The following is a 16,696-nucleotide window of genomic DNA, read 5'->3' as shown; positions in this document are numbered from 1 at the left end:
GTAGACTGGCAGGCAGCCCAAAACACCTGCTCCTCAACCTGTCCTCAAGAATCAGACACACAGGAAAGGAGAGGAGCCTTGGATATACTGATGTCTATTCCACGAATTATTTAGCATATGCCGTCAAACTGACAGCCGTCCTCAAATCTATGTTTTGTCTTGTTGAGGGTAACTCCTGCCGTCTCAGTTAACTCCAACCGCTTTCACACATACACGCCATTGTGGAGGAGTGAAAGCGAAATAAATAGAAGAGTTTAGGCAACACAAAAAAAAAAAACAGCTGCCCTCAGAACTGCAGCTCCATTGGCTGAAAAAGAAGTGCTAAATAAATTTAGTTTCAAGGCACCACAGTATGATTTTTTTTTAAACATGCTGCTGTTCTTTCACAGCTGTGTCATGAGTCAAGTATGTAGGTAATCTTATTCAGCTGTTATTACTGTACACACTCAGAAAGTCCAAAAACCAAACAGAAAACAAACTTCCATCACACACCTAACAAAAAGATATATCCATACACACACACACACACACACACTGTGGATGGTCTCAAGGTCTGCAAACTACGTAAAATTGCACGTTAATCATAGTTTTTTGATAACTGTAATTAGAACAATTGAGAGAGAGTCTACTGTGCAATGATCTCTAAACTACTGGTCTCAGATCAATAATTAAATAAAATTTACAGTTTGTGGGGGGTCATAGGAATAAGAGTTTACTTTTCTACACTTAATGACAGAAAGAAATTAAACAAATTTTTTTGCTTTACTTTCGATATAAAAATATTAAAAAGCAAGTAAAGAAAAAGGTGTGCTCAGTTGAAGAGCAAATTCCTATCATCAAAATGAAAAGACTGTTTAACACAATGTTAATGGTCTTCTTTCATTTTTAGTGTCAGCTTCCATTAAAAATGCTTGTTTATGCATGTTCAAATATTACACCAGGCACAGATTCAGTTTGTGGTTTCTCTGTAGGTGCTGACAAGAGCTGCTGTGTAGGTAGATGGAAGTTAAAAGTAAAAAATAAATAAATAAATAAATCAAATAATAAAACTGCACAAAGCTCAACACAAAAGAGACTCAAACTGGTCAAGGAAAAACAGAGGCAGGCGTTACTCCTCCCTCTCCTACAAGAATCAGCTGAACTAACCTGATGAGAGCAGTCAGCTGTTCTGCCTCATTGCTCAGTGTCAAACGGTTAAACATCAAGCTGAGCTGGCACACACTTGTATGTGTGTGTGTGTGTGTGTGTGTGACCCTCTGGACAATGGGGTGTTACTGGAGCATGCAGTCTTACAACGCAACAACATAACCCCTGAGGCACCAATCACACCTGCCAGTCACACTAGCATGATGTGCACGCACACACACACACACACACACACACACACACACACACACACACATCTTTTTGCCCTTGATTTTGCAAGAAAGGTTCTGAGAACACATCTCTGAAACTGGACATTAATGAGTTTTACATATAGTGACAGAAATAGTTTTACATGATGGATAAGTCAGTGGTTTTCATGATTCAATTTCATGGTGGACTGTATAGGTGATGTGTTCACAGTTTTCTTATTATGCACATTCAGATAAACATCATGCAATTATTCAGAGCTTGGCACGTTATCACTGAATAAAATACACTGCACTCAGACACACACCCTAATACACAGATGATGCATACTCCAGATAAGTCCTACATGCATGCAACATAATAAGGTCACGTGAACGCATGACTGCTCATACACATTTATCTGCAAAAGCACACACACTGTGATACACACACATTCACTCAAGTGTGTATATTTCAGGTGCAGTGATAAAGCTAACCGGCTTACTGGAGCAGCATGCATGTTAATGTATCACACACAGCCAAGATTCAATATGTATAATTTATCACATCATCATCAACACATTTAGGACGAATTAACTGGTGAAATATAGTATGTGCTTTACATTTACTTTTTGAGTCTCTGTTTTCTTTAAATAAATCAAAATGCATCTGACATTAATGGTCAATTAAATCCCAGCACCAGCTGTGGGCTCAAGCATACATTTACTCTTCCCCTGAGTAAGAAGAAAATCAAACCTAATATTAAATATTTAATTGTTTCTTTGACTTTTTATGAGAATGAACACAAGGAAACTGGTCTACAAGGCTACAAAATTAACACAAATCCTTACTGGCTCGACTGGTTTGTCTACTGGTTTGTTTGCTTGTTTGTGCGTGTAAGTCCCTATCATTGCTTCATGTTTAGCAAATTTCCATTAATTATGAATCAAGATCGAAATATTAAAACATACTGAAATATAGATGATATAACCTAGAAACAAAATGCCACAGGGGGATTGCTACTTCATGCCTACATTTACAGTACGCACACACACACACAAATGTACACGAGACACACAAAAATGCACACTTACACCTACACGCAAAGCCATGTGGGCAACACTCTTCATAAGGATGCACAGTTGTATTCAAACACAACCCACTAATTTGACACACATATCATCTCACACATGCTGCCTCCCTCCCACACACACACACACACACACACACAGCGCAAAACCCTTCACCGCACATGCACACTTCGGGTTGAAGCCTCCTACATAGAGGCAAACAAACACATGTCCTTTTTTCACACACCCACGATCCTAGTACTTTGATGTGCATCCACTTGTGTGTATTTTACAGTTTTATTACCCTCTTCTTTCCCACTACCACACAACTACATTTCTCCATTCATTTCAATATTCTTACACCTCTTCCTCCAATTTCTCTTCATTATCATCAACATTATTATTATAAATGCAATCATCAACAACACGTTTAAATTCATACTTAGAGCAAAAAAGCTAAAACTAAACCTTCCTTGCATGTTCACATACAAGTACATACAAATCTATATCCATCATACAAGCCCACAATTACTGTAAGTGTTGCGGCTACAAAATAAAAACACAAATGTGATGTACGCTCATTCACGCACATGCAACCAAACACAGAACTGTTTGTTGAAATTCTTACCATGGTATAGTCCTTCCATTTAAAAGTCCAGGAGAAGAGAAGACAAGAGAAGAGAAGAGATGAGATCAGATCCCCTCCTTGTCAGCCAGCTTAATTGGGAAAAGCCAAAATTGTGGTCTTCTGTGGTGTTTGGGCTAGCGCTGAAATGTTCTTGCCAGCTAACTCAGTAATGATGGCTAATGTCGGCTTAAGCTTACAGCCCAGCCTCCTCCTCCTCCTCCTCCGTCTACTACTACAACTACTGCTACTACACTGACACACACAGCAGCACGAGTGGGAGCAGAACAGGGGAGGGAAAAGGGAGGGAGCGATGGAGAGGACCAGTAGGGAACCCATGACTGTGAAGGGGGGACGGGGGACGGAAGAGAGAAAAGGAGGAAGGAATTGGGGGGGGAGGGGATGGGTGTCTTTGTGTCCCAAGAGAGACATGGAGGGGGAGAGAGGGAACCAGATGTACAGGAGACAGAGGAAAAGCACATGAGAATGGAAAGGCATTGATGAAACAACTTCATCAAAAGAAGTGAGAGACGGGCAGGAAAAAAGGTGTAACGAGAGAGACAGCAATGAAAGAATATGGCCAAATAAAGACAGTGAGGAGGAAATAATACTGGGGCAAAAGGCAGAGCTGCAAATGGTATAACAAGGGAGGGAAAGGAGTGTGGGTTATTTAAACATTGTGTGTTGCCTTTGGCTATTCTGCCTCTCTGACACAAAGCCCTGAGGAGCTGCTCAATTAGTCATAATCCAATGTTCTCAACTCAACTTGGTCCTGCAGAAATCATCTATCTTCAGAGCACAAAAATAAATGACAGAAAATTGGAGACACGGGGAATTGTCAATTGTTTGACAGACTTTGTTTTGTTAGGGGCACATATTTAATCCAGTTAGTCTGTAATCAAATCACATGCAGGGATAGAGAGGTAGGGAAACCCCTAAACTAATTTTAGCAATATTTTGAGACAGAATAGTTTACCGTAATCACCCCTAGGCTTCAATCGTTATAACTGATTCCTTCATAGTAACAACAGACTGAAAATGAGTCAAGGAATATGATGTTTTAATACTGAAACAATGCTGTTACTTTTAAAGTTGATGGTTACCATCTGTGAAAATCACCCAATGAGGGCAGACTTTACCTAGCATGTGTAACCTCTCTCTTCAATATTATGTGCCACTGTGTAGCGCAGACTCAAGGCCCAGACAGAATCCAACATTGTCTCTGACGTGGTTCTGTTTATATATTGTCTGTCTGTAGACACGATCACGTTAGTTGGCACGTATAGATTCATGCAAACCCTGGTCTTGGACCTGGACAAAGACAGATAACTAAATGTGGATTGCACAGACCATCACAGCCATGCAGATGCAGGAAATATAACTTGGGCTTTAGTTTCTTGAATTAATAATTACAGAATTCAGCACTGATCCTAAGCTGTAGAGCTTTATCTGAGGCCCAGATACGTAGGAAAAATATCAGGTACCTGAAATTGTCAGGGTTAATAATAATGATCACAGAGTGTAGTGCAACAATCAGAACCACTGTATTAGTCATACGAATGCCAAATATATTTCCAGATGCATACAACAGATTTTCAAGAAGGAAGTCAAACACTGACAATAATCTTAAACATGTAAGAAATGTAATTAGATGAGCAGCAGTTTTGTTTTGTTTGTTAACCAAAGACTCAAATTAAGTCAGCATTTAAAAACACGAACATGATTTGTCCCAAAGGCAGAAATCTGCTGTTGCTGGAGCTTTCCCAACCTTGGCCATTTTCCGCCATTTGTACCACAAAATGTGCTTAAAATACCATAAAAAAATCACTTTGCTGTCTCCGAGTCTTGATATGTCTGCATGTCATGCTAAATTCACACTATATTGACACTGGACACTCAACACAAAGCTTATGAATGAGCCAAGACAGACACAAGATCTCTCTCTCTCTCTCTCTCTCTCTCTCTCACACACACACACACACACACACACACACACAAGCAAGCAAGCAAACAGGAAGACAGACAAGATGAGAGTTGCTCAGGAGCAAAGCAGATTAATGGGCCACTGGATTAGTAGGCCAAGATGTCACAGTCACACACAATCACACACACTCTTGTATACTCTCATTTAGAAGGTGGATTTAAGCTCCATCCTCTGAGTTGGTGTATTGACATCACCCTCTAGTGGTAATGATCTTCAAATGGTGTGACCAAGAACTACCCCGCTGCCTTCACTCTACTTTCTATTTATTTATTTTTTTTTGCCAGTGGGTCTGCCAGCATTTATGTCATTCTCTACTTCACCCTAACAGCAACATGAATAAAAAGATAAAAGGTGAAAACGGAAGGAAGTTACAATACAACAGTGTTACTGCGATATTAAAAATTAAGTTTTGATATTGTTTTAACAATACCCTTATGATATGCCTCTGGGATTTTTTGCTTGTCACTTCATTTGGAAGCCTTTTCACTATTCATTAGTAAAGAGCGACTCATCAACGAGTCGGCTCTATGAACTGGCTCCTTTAAGTGAACGATGAGAAAAATGCACACATACATAAAACAATCACATAAAAATTGCTAAAAAAAATACAGAGAAAACGAGTGAAAGGTGGACAATCAGCCTCAGGATATTCATTCTTCAATGAACCTTTGTTACAGGAGTGTGCATGCTGGTGACTAATCACACAGACAACACGCAGAGACACACTGTGGCATTATACCCACATCTGACTTCAGCAGCAATAGTTTACGGTACCACACAAGTCTGTGAATGTGTGTTTTCTGGAGAAGAGATGAGGTCATATGATTAGCCAAGCAGACACTGATGTCTGCCTTGGTCTCATTCCCCCCCTTCTCTCTCTCGGTTAAGTACCTGGATTGTGCATTTACAGGCTTTATGCTAAGCTAAACTAACCAGCCCCTGCTGGTGGCCTCCTATTTGGAGTAAAGACGTTTCCACTTTCAGCAGTTCAGTCATGTGTGTTTGAGCTTAAACCCGTTTGCTATTACGCAAACTGAAATGGCACTTATTGTGAGACATTACGGAAAATTCAACAGGGACAACAAGCATCTGCCAGCTGTACCAGAGCTTCAACACAGGTGGCAAGAACTCAAAATCACAGCCTGAAAATACAAGAAATGTAGCAGACACCTCGGCAATAGCTGAAACTACAAACCAGAACCAACATGACAGCTAAACTTATCAAACAGTGAGGAATAAAAACGTGATGTGTTGTTCAGTAAACTGTGGTGCCGCTGCACTCTCATTCCTGGGCTTTCCATTACATGCAATAACTAGCGGTAAAACCTGGTATAATTAGTCCTGTTCAGAGTTTAGCTTAATGTCAAACTGGTTTGAACCTTACAATCTTCTCATCTAACTCTTGCAAAGAAAGGAAATAAGCCTGTTTCCTAAACAAAGTGCATCTGATGTCTGAGGCATATGTTGAGGTGTGGACAGACACAGTAAGCAGCAAAAGAAATCAACCACCACAAATGCCTATGAAGCTCAAAGAAGATTCATGTCCACGTTTTTTAAAATCTAGAAACATGGGACATCTTGGGACCCTTTTCTAGTCCACTCGCCCTGTCTTCTGGCCTCATCTTTCTATTTCTGTTTTTCTCCCTCTCTCCTTTCCCCACCCAGCTCTCTCTCCTCCTCCCACCTCTTTTTTCTCTGTGTCTATATGACAAAGCCCAACAATTACTTCTTTCTCTCCCTCTCTGACTCACTGCAATGTAATTACACTGACTGTCTGCTCAAACATGACACACACACACACAGAGAGAGGGAGAGGGGCAACTTATTTACAATATCTGTGGTTGTAACTGTTCTTTTCTACTCTGTAATTCAATCACTGCTTCGCTGTTAGAAAACTGAGCGAAGCAAAAGATCACTCGCTGGTTGTGGAATCATTTTGGTTGAGCCAAGGAGTCAGTCTTATGCACGCACGCACACACAACATATATATATATATATATATATATATATATATATATATATATATAGCAGGGGGAATCACAGTGTTCTAGTTCCATTCATCACTAGCTGACATGCTGCACCAGTGACCTGCATGACCGAAGGTAGCTCATTCTAAGTGTGTGTGTGTGTGTGTGTGTGTGTGTGTGTGTGTGTGTACCCCAAGGAGGGACAAGTCATTAACGATGATGTCACTTCCAGCCATTGTAGCACAGTTCAGTACACACAGTAAGAACACTACGCTGCACAGTGGTCAAATCTAGTCACACACACACACAGAGACTAAAGCAATTGTATTCAGACAAGGTCAGAAAAGCTGCTAATACGTTTTCTTCCGTTTAACTCATGCATGTTTTTAAACCACAACTGCTTGAAGAGACAGGCTGCAACAAATCCAACGGCACACTATCATTTAATGGTGTTGTTTTGCGGATTAAAATACTACAGTTTTTAAATATAGTTGTATAAGCAGCATCCGAAATTAACTTTATGACTCACCAGTCTATGAAAAAAAAAAAAAAAAAAAAAAATCGGTCGGCCAAGCATCATTTTCACCAGCCATTTATCAGTTTGCAGGTAACAATTTCATTTTATACAGTTTTTCTGCTCATGTTGAAATGAAAGGGATATCCTTATGATTTTAGCATCTAATTGTTAAACGCAGCAGTGAAAAAACAACAGATGTGGGCCTGTATATTTCCCCAAAGGAAAATAAGAAAAAAAAATCTAAACTTTCCCATTCTAAGAACTTTCATGGCCATTTAAGTACAGATTTCTGAGTTTACAAGGTGCACTTGAAGGCACCATGAAGTCCCCGTACCTGTGTCTTTTGTCCGTCCGACGCGGCAGCAGCCAGAAACAGTGTGCGTACCTCACTGCATGGAACTCATTCTTATTTCATAAAACCAGAGATTGCTGTGTCAATAAAAACTGAGTCAGCAGCCCACAGTGTCTGAATGAAAGTTAAGTATAGTGGAAACACTGAAATGTATGATGTCACTGATGAGAAAAATGTGGATTGGTTACACTATGGCCACTAGCTATTCTGCTTCATAAGATCAGTTTCAGTGGTGATACAGCTCCTGCACATCAGATCAGTGCATCCCTATTCGGGTAGCCTTTCTTTTGATGAGAAGGTGACTATTAATGTGGATGACTTCCTTATAGTTAGCATCCTTTTTATATATAAAAAAAAAACAAAAAAAAACTAATTAAATGTTAGAATTGGAGGGAAATGGTGTGTGTCAACAGCCCAGCAGGAGAGATTCTGCATGGTGCACTAGGATTTTATAACTGATACTTTTACTTTCTCTGTGGTGTTTTTATATCACAGATGATAAACAAAAGCACTAAAATGTGGGACTTGCGAGCAAAACAAGAGACTGAAGTGGGCTGACACAGAAGTTTAGTGAGGAGCGGCTGCTCTGGAGGTCCACTAACTGATATTCTTCATATTTCTAAGGTGTACTGAAGGAAAACCATAGAAAATACAGTGTATATAAATGAACTTACGTGGGCATTTCTGTACTGCACTTATAGACACACTAATGTTGAAACAACCAAGATATGATGAGCACAAAAAACATTTTCAGCCGACAAAACTAAAATAATGTTTACTCTTTGGTAAACACAGTCATTATCACAATGCGGCAACACACATGCGCAGGTACACATAAAAATATCCGCAAACGCATAAGCACTCAAGAGAGATATGAGCAGTGCCGCTGCTGCTGAGAGGAAGAAGGCGTTTTCCTTTCGGCTCCTGAGGGACACAGCGTGTTTTAGGATGTACAGTAAGTGCTCTGTGAGTGTGTGTGTGTGTGTCTGTGTGTGCATGGAGGGGTGTGGGGGTTGCTTCCTGAATGCGGCCAATCCAGAAGCAAAGGGAATGGCCTCCAAAAGACACACACACAAACACACCTTTTCCTTCACAGCTGAAACCACATGCAGGAGGATGCAGGGAAATAAGTCCTACAGAAGACAGCAGCTGAACTTATAGAACCGGGACAGATACAATCACATAAGTGCCGGCACTAGCACACACAGATAGTCATACTTAATATTGAAGTTACTGGTGCAAAACACTAGTGGCTCAGTTCAACTGTTCATTCATGTTTTTTCCCATTCCTGACTTACGTTTGCAAACAGAAGTCATTCATTTGTGCAGGATATAAGGGAAAAAAAGCTGAGACCTCCACACAGCTGCAAGTATTTACACAGCAGGTAATATGAAGTAGCCAATCTCTGGAAAAACTGCCACCACGTTAGAGGTAGGAAAACAGCAAACAACTTGTTTTAAAAAAATGCTCAAACTGAAAACTGAAATAGAGAACGACTCTTTTCCCTCCCCAGAATTAATTGGTATGATGAATTCCTCATGATACACAGATTGAGGACACACATTCTCTTATTCAGGAACTCTGCATACCTCCACACACACAGCATGTGTCTGCAGTAATTGCTATCAATAGTTAGAGTCATTATGAGTCATGCTGCACAAACTGCAATCCACTGACATTACAAACTGCTGGCTTTGTTACCCTCTTGTCTTTCTGCAGTTTTTCTGGCTCTGGCTGACCTGTCTGTCCAGAAGAAAACAAATCAGAGTAGAACGCATAGTAGAGATGGTAGAGATAGATGGTTGCAAAGCATAGTTAAACAAATGGACAAAAACAGAGCATAGCCTTGCAGGATAGAAAAAGAGAAACAGAATACAAACAGCAGAGTTCTCCGCAAAGTAGTGAACTGCTCCTGTAAGATCTCTGAGTGCAGTCAAGTGTTTCTATAAATAAGGGCCTCCTGCACTGCTCTGCAATTTACACACACACGGAAACACAAGCACACACACACACACACACCACTGCCACGCCTGTATTAGCCTGCTGTATACCAGCCAGAGGAAAAGTCCTGTCAGAAAGGTGTCGCTATTAACTCGTACAGCTCGAGTTCATTTCTTTCTACCAGCTTTCTGATGTCTATGAAAAAAATCCTAAATTCATAGTTATACAGTAATGTAAAATAAAAATCACTAAAGACTTAAGAAGAGGGTCCACATTAAAGACTTTCCCAGAGCCACATGATGTATGTTACGACTCAAAGCCAAAAACATTGTTTTGTACTTGTTTCACACACTAAAAGCAATGACATGTTTCTACTTGAGATGATGGCATACACTGTGTTTAATTTTGGTCCCCTGATGCCAAATTAGTAGGCATGTACCACATGGTTGAAACACGCAGCGATGGGACGCATTTTAACGTAATAAAAGCGTTCAAACATGATATCTAACCCACTGCATCATTTTTATGAACCGGCGCTTGGTCACGGTGAGTGAACTGAATAAACGCAGACAGAGTGGAACTAAATACAAGCTCATCAAGTGGATAAGCTAATTAACAGTGGGAGGGTTGTTTGCTAATTCAGAAATACCATCTCAAGCCTGTAAAAAAACTCTGAAGGCAATTTCCAATCAATTACATTTAAATTAAAAGTTGGGTGAGAAGATTTAGCATTACAGCTGATAGCTGAGATACTGAGAAGAAAACATTACTTTGACTTGTTGTAGTGTGTGCAGGACGTCATCCTAACATAGACTTTCATCTCACCAGAATAGCTATTATTCAGATGGCAGGAATTTCCCAAAGTTTACTGTCACACCATCGCAACCACCAAATTTTGCTTACTTCAGTAAACGACAGTCCATATGAATTTAGAATAGCTCAATCAAACATTGAATGACTGCAACATGACAGTATTTGTATTGTGCCTCCAAAAAATAAAACTCTGACCTTAAAGAGGCTTTAAACATTGCCTACAAGGATCACACCAGTATACAAAGCTGTAGCTTGTCCACAGAACTGCGAGTTTACGTGCACAGAGCAGCACTCCTATTAGTACACTGATGGTCTGAAGCCTCAGCGGCCTCAGGATACTGCAATTCATTAGCATTTTCTTGCATCTGGAATATGCAGTAGAAGCAAATCAGGCTCAAGCAACCTTTCACACAGAACACATTTCTAAGATGTTTCTCAGCTTTAGTGACATTAACTTTTGAGTCTACTTATATCCACACAACCTTTCTGATGAACTGGTGATTAAAGGCAATCATGTTTAATTGAGAGAATCTTAAGGTGCTTCAACCTGCACTGAAATATGAATAATGAATTGCAGCAGCAGTCTCAGGCTGTCTGCTTTAACATGGAACAAAAAACACATCTTCCATGAATTTGATTAGCTTACTGTATGAAATGCAGGTTCTGAGAACCTCCAGTGATGTGTTCAAATGTCTTGTCAAATCATATTTGAGAAACCAGAAACGGGGAATACTTGCCATTTTGATTGATTAACTGAAAGATCAAATGATATCAAAACTGTTGCAGACTGATTAACTAAATTATTATTGGACGGCCTGGTTCAGCTCTTATTTGCAATATTACACTCTCGGATGGATATCTCAGCTTAACTAATATGCACCTGAATTGCTATATTAGCCTATTCATAGCAGCAAAATGAGAGCCAGTGTAGCCAGGCACATCATTAATCACAAACCTAACCAGTTCACAGTTATTTTATATTAGCCAATAACCCTTGATAACTGGGCCAGTTGGTTAGCTTTATTGAAATCTTTTGAAACAACTGAAGAGGAAAAGAAAATAAAGATAACTGGTCCATGAAGACAGGAAGAGTTAAGTGAGTTCAGTTTGACCAAGAGGTAAATTAAGGTAACGTTAACCACACAACCCAAATGAAAGGAATTAAAAAAAACAACACTTGAGGCAGAGATTAGGAGTTAGGAGCTAAATGTAGGTTAATCCGGTGCATTTATTTACCGTAGGTTGTAGTTAACGTTACTCCACATTCACTCCATGTGACTGTGGCGACGAGTTTGGTGGCAGTGGGTCTGTCTTCCTTTTAACTGCTCCAAGTTACTAAAAGGAAAAGTACGACAGAGTTACAGTTACAGTGTTGTAAATGTACGATAATTTATCACTTATTTCCTAAATATAAACAAGGAACAAGGTATTAAAAGTGCTTTAAAAAACTGGCAGAGGAAAGGGCTAACGCCAGCCAGGACGAACATTAATCCAACCGCATCCCATACTTTCTTTTAGCTCTTTCAAATAATCCCATAAACATTAACATCACTCACGTCGACTTCTTCCAGGCTACGTCCGAGAAGTTTGACTTGACTTTGCCGGCGTGTACAACCGTTCACAGTCGGTAAATAATCCGTTATTTCAGTTGAGGAGCTGGAAGTAGTCGCAATTACTGTTTTTTCGCTCCTGCCTATCTCCCCTCTCCTTCTCTCGTCGCTTGTTCCTGCTTCCCCCTCTCCAGATCCAGCATTCCAATATGGCTGCTGCAGGGAGCGAGAGAGCAGAGAGGGGGAGCAAGCTACTCCCTGTGAGAGAAACGTCGCCGCGGGCTCAGCCAACAGCGGCCCGCGAATGAATGAACGTGTTGATACTTTACGTGTTATTAAAAGGCCTTGGTAGTATCAGCGTACGCTTGTAGGCTCCTAGTCGTTCTGTTTTATCTCCCTTGAGCAAACGTCTTTGCTTCAGCGAAAGTAGCACTCCCAGTAGAGAAATTGAAAAATATTAGCATTAATGTGTACTCAAAGCAGTGGTGGAAAGTAACTACTAGCAAAATTTAGTTTTATGTACTTGTACTTTTACTCGAGTATTTCCATTTCATGCAGCTTTATGCGTCTAAATTTCAGAAGAGTATTGTACCTTGCGCTTCACTTAATTTATGTAAGCGCAACAGTCACGAGTAACTTTTCCCAATAAGATTTTATATGCAATACAGCAAGCTAAGGTCAGTTCATAAAATATGATCCATTGAACTTAAACTACCAGAAATATAGGCCTGTTAAGTGGATTAACGACAACATTAAAGTACCACCAATACGTTGTTGTTTACAATTACAGCCAATTAAAGTGTCATCGGGCTTTTGGGGGATTTCTTTTCATGTCAGGGACTCTTCTACAAACAAATACAATTTATGTGCATCTCTCGTTTGTGCACAGGTGTGAAGACGACACCTGGTGGCCATAAGGTGTTTCGACGATTGTGGTGGAGAGCGCTACTATTTAACACGTCGGCTCAGGTTGAGATGTGCTGCCTGAGCCCACAGCATAACATTTTAATGCTATGGCCTCAGTCAGAAGCCAACATAACTGTCATACTGGAATAGACCATTCCCATCAGGATAAAAATGTTTCATCATAGGGTAAAGGTGATCACTCAGTACAGCTTTGCATTGATTTGCATGGATTATTCCCTCTAAAGGGATAAGTGGACCCAAACCAAGCCAGAAAAACGCTTCACACAGCTTTATGGAGCCACCAGATCCCCTTGACAGTAGGAGTCAAACATGCAGTACCGATCTCTTGTGTGGTGTACGCCACACAAGTACTTGCCCACTTGTTGAGAACATGATGGGGGATGACTCACCTGACCACACGACTTTTCCACATTTCTGTAAGCAGTGCCTGTGTCTTCTGCACTAATGATCTCTCAAATGTGCATTCATCTTTGTAATGAGGGGGTTTATGCTCTGAAACCCTACCATAAAATGCCCCAGATGTAATTGTTGGTAGTCTTTCCTTGCTGACATGGCCTGATCACGTCCTAAAATGACATTCTCAGTTACTCTTCTTCTTTTTTTTTCCAACAATGTGCCCTCTTTCAAAGTCACTTAGATCAACCGGAATCAAGCAGGCCTGTTCACATTTTTTATACATGCAGAGCACCTGTGTGGAAGCATCTGCTTTTGCTGTTTCTCCATTTGAAAAATAAAGATCCTCATACATAAATAATTTCTCCTCTCTCTTCCGGAGCTTGAGGTTCTGTCTGTAGATGCAGATACCCTGCCCTCAGTCTGTTTTTCCTTATTTTCTTGGTGGGGTTAAGCCTGCATTTCTTTTAATCACTACTTAACGCCCCATCCTTAAGTGTGATAATGTCTCCTTCAAAATAGACTGCAGGCTGCCGTGACCCGGATTCGAACCGGGGTTGCTGCGGCCACAACGCAGAGTACTAACCACTATACGATCACGGCTGGCCACTGGGCTGCGAAAGCATGCTGTGAGGAATAACATAGCGTACTGTGATAAAATTCTCTCTATATCTATATGACGATACTGTGAGGCCTCTGCACGTCCGACCATCATTACCGTGCAAACCCTAATGTCTGTGACCCCGGCAGCAATAAAGTTACAGAAAGCGCAATTGAAAGCAATGTACTGTACTCTCCACACAGATTTATCGAGGTTTTTCTCTTATATCTTTCCGTGTGCGAAAAAGACACTGCCGTGACCCGGATTCGAACCGGGGTTGCTGCGGCCACAACGCAGAGTACTAACCACTATACGATCACGGCTGCCTTTGCTGTTGGAGAGCACAGCCTCATAGATCACAGGATATTCCGATTGAGTACGAAAGGAATTAAATGCACTCAGTTGTCTCAAAGGTGGTGAGACTGCCAGTTTATCGCACACAACTATCTAATGCAGTTTACTCAATCCTTCATGAAGGTTGGGATGCTCCGTTTTGATTCAGCTTTCCCAGGACTTTCGGGAATGTTGTTGAACTTTATTGCAATGTAAAGAGATATCCCTGTTGTTTGGCCTACATTCAGTGATATAAATGGTTGGAATACATAATAGAAACACAACACAATTAAATAATAAACAGCACTATAAATAACAGGAAGCTATGGATTTGGTTTTAGACTGCCTTAGTTTTGACTGGGATTGTTCAATGAGACGACCACTGTACCCTGTTCTCAATCTCAAACTATAATAACCAATCATGTCCTTCTCCGAAAAACATGCCGTGACCCGGATTCGAACCGGGGTTGCTGCGGCCACAACGCAGAGTACTAACCACTATACGATCACGGCTGGCCACTGGGCTGCGAAAGCATGCGGTGAGGAATAAAATAGCGTACTGTGATAAAATTCTCTCCATATCTATATGACCATACTGTGAGACTACTGATGCGCCATTAATAAAATAACTTATTAATGGCTATGACGATATACCGTGAACATCTGCACATTCGTTTTAGAGTTCTTGTTCTTGTTTTGAATAACGTTGACTAAAGTGCTTTACGCGACAGAAAACATACAGTACAATTTTTTGGCAAATTCTGATTTTATTCTTTGCAGGCATACTATTGAGGTATGCCTCACAACACAACGGTCTTTTCGTACTTGGCTGTGTCTGATTCTGTTAACTCTTCTGTTAATCAATCGACACCAAGCTTATTTGCCGCCGTCTCCACTCTTTAAAACATATCAAAGACAGACTGCCGTGACCCGGATTCGAACCGGGGTTGCTGCGGCCACAACGCAGAGTACTAACCACTATACGATCACGGCTGGCCACTGAAGCTGTGAGAGACCCCCGCAAGGAAGAAACCCGTCTACAGTAGTTGATAGCCATTCGTGCCAGAACGACATATAAGATAGAGTAAAGGCTCCTTTGTAAACTTTGATTTATTGTTTTTGCGGTAGTCTCCTTTTTAATGTTATCATATTATTCTGAATTGAAAGACACACAGAAAACCTCTGTTTATTTCTCCTCTCCGGTTTTCTATGACACAAAACTAGTCTGTGACAGTCCAGACTCTAAGGGCAGGATGAGCAAAGTTCATTCTCTATGTGTGAGTTTGTTTTATTTCTCCTGAAAAAGAGCCGGAGGAGAGACTGCCGTGACCCGGATTCGAACCGGGGTTGCTGCGGCCACAACGCAGAGTACTAACCACTATACGATCACGGCTGGCCATCCCGTCTGAGAAACCGAATCAGCTGGGTCGACATTACCCATTGCTTGTTATATTTAAATCTCCATCAGACACTGCAGACTACTGTGAACCTCTCGACAACTGCTTCAAGGCGACTGTATGAAAGATTTGGGGGATTTAGATAAAATAAATAAATAAATAAGAACGTCAACTGGAGTTCAGCTTGATTGTTTTCCTCCCTCTGCTCGGAAACGAGATGGAATATAGTGATAAGTAAAAGAACTTGAACACATACCTCGTCTCTCACCTTTACCTCAGGGGCCATTTCCGGAAATGTTTGTCTCTTAAAATAAAAGCCAAGCAGAAATGCTGAGAACTGAGGTTGTAGTGCCATGAGGACTGACCGCTGTGCGATCACGGATGTCATTTAGATGTGCAAGGATGTGTTGGGGAGACAGGATAGCATGTATACATGTTAAGGCTGAACTCAAAACATGAACCTCTGTATGGTTAGTCTACAGCTTAATCTGCATCCCGCCACTGTTGCAAAATCCCTGTACCTAATCTGCCGCTGGATTCACATTTTTCACGTTTGTGCAAGTGCATATATGTTTGCGTGTTTAGATCTGTATTTATGTGTGGTACATGAGACGTTTTCATCTTATTTGTGTGTATATTTGTATATTTTTGTTTAATCTGTAAACCCATTTGTGCAATTGCTCCTGCAATAGATAGTTATGTATGAATTTGAGTGTTAATATGTCAACAACCACATCAGTTACGCTTTAGAATTGCATGTTTATGGGAATTAATTTGATGATGATAAAAAAGATGTCTTTTATATTATAGAATTTACGTCGGTAGAAAATGATTTTTCTCATCATTGCATTTCATTGCTCATCCACACCACAGGGCATTGCTTAAAATAACCT

The 16,696-nt window shown here is 40.6% G+C and overlaps 1 protein-coding gene and 5 non-coding genes across 8 annotated transcripts in view; all 6 read right to left on the bottom strand.

The window, feature by feature from the left end:
- Positions 1 to 12,597, bottom strand: part of ptk2aa (protein tyrosine kinase 2aa) — a 55,806-nt gene extending 43,209 nt beyond the window's left edge. The window contains exons 1-2 of one of the 3 annotated variants that reach the window (XM_046418319.1): positions 12,159 to 12,597; positions 11,839 to 11,937 (exon numbers count right to left, since the gene is read on the bottom strand). The gene's annotated coding sequence lies outside the window, so the exon portion shown is untranslated. The remainder of the gene's footprint in view (positions 1 to 11,838; positions 11,938 to 12,158) is intronic. The other 2 variants (XM_046418317.1, XM_046418318.1) reach the window with 2 other exon arrangements.
- A 1,406-nt stretch (positions 12,598 to 14,003) lies between these two features.
- On the bottom strand, positions 14,004 to 14,075 carry trnah-gug. The gene has a single exon. It is a non-coding gene; the product is annotated as a tRNA-His (tRNA).
- Positions 14,076 to 14,324: 249 nt separating this feature from the next.
- Positions 14,325 to 14,396, bottom strand: trnah-gug. The gene has a single exon. It is a non-coding gene; the product is annotated as a tRNA-His (tRNA).
- A 451-nt stretch (positions 14,397 to 14,847) lies between these two features.
- trnah-gug lies at positions 14,848 to 14,919 on the bottom strand. Its single transcript has one exon. It is a non-coding gene; the product is annotated as a tRNA-His (tRNA).
- A 408-nt stretch (positions 14,920 to 15,327) lies between these two features.
- On the bottom strand, positions 15,328 to 15,399 carry trnah-gug. The gene has a single exon. It is a non-coding gene; the product is annotated as a tRNA-His (tRNA).
- Positions 15,400 to 15,727: 328 nt separating this feature from the next.
- trnah-gug lies at positions 15,728 to 15,799 on the bottom strand. The gene has a single exon. It is a non-coding gene; the product is annotated as a tRNA-His (tRNA).
- Between the last annotated feature and the right edge of the window lie 897 nt (positions 15,800 to 16,696).

The sequence above is a fragment of the Scatophagus argus genome, chromosome 17 (genome assembly GCF_020382885.2).
Source record: "Scatophagus argus isolate fScaArg1 chromosome 17, fScaArg1.pri, whole genome shotgun sequence".
NCBI classification, from domain to species: Eukaryota; Metazoa; Chordata; class Actinopteri; family Scatophagidae; genus Scatophagus; species Scatophagus argus.
This window is presented reverse-complemented; position numbering and strand designations above follow the sequence as displayed.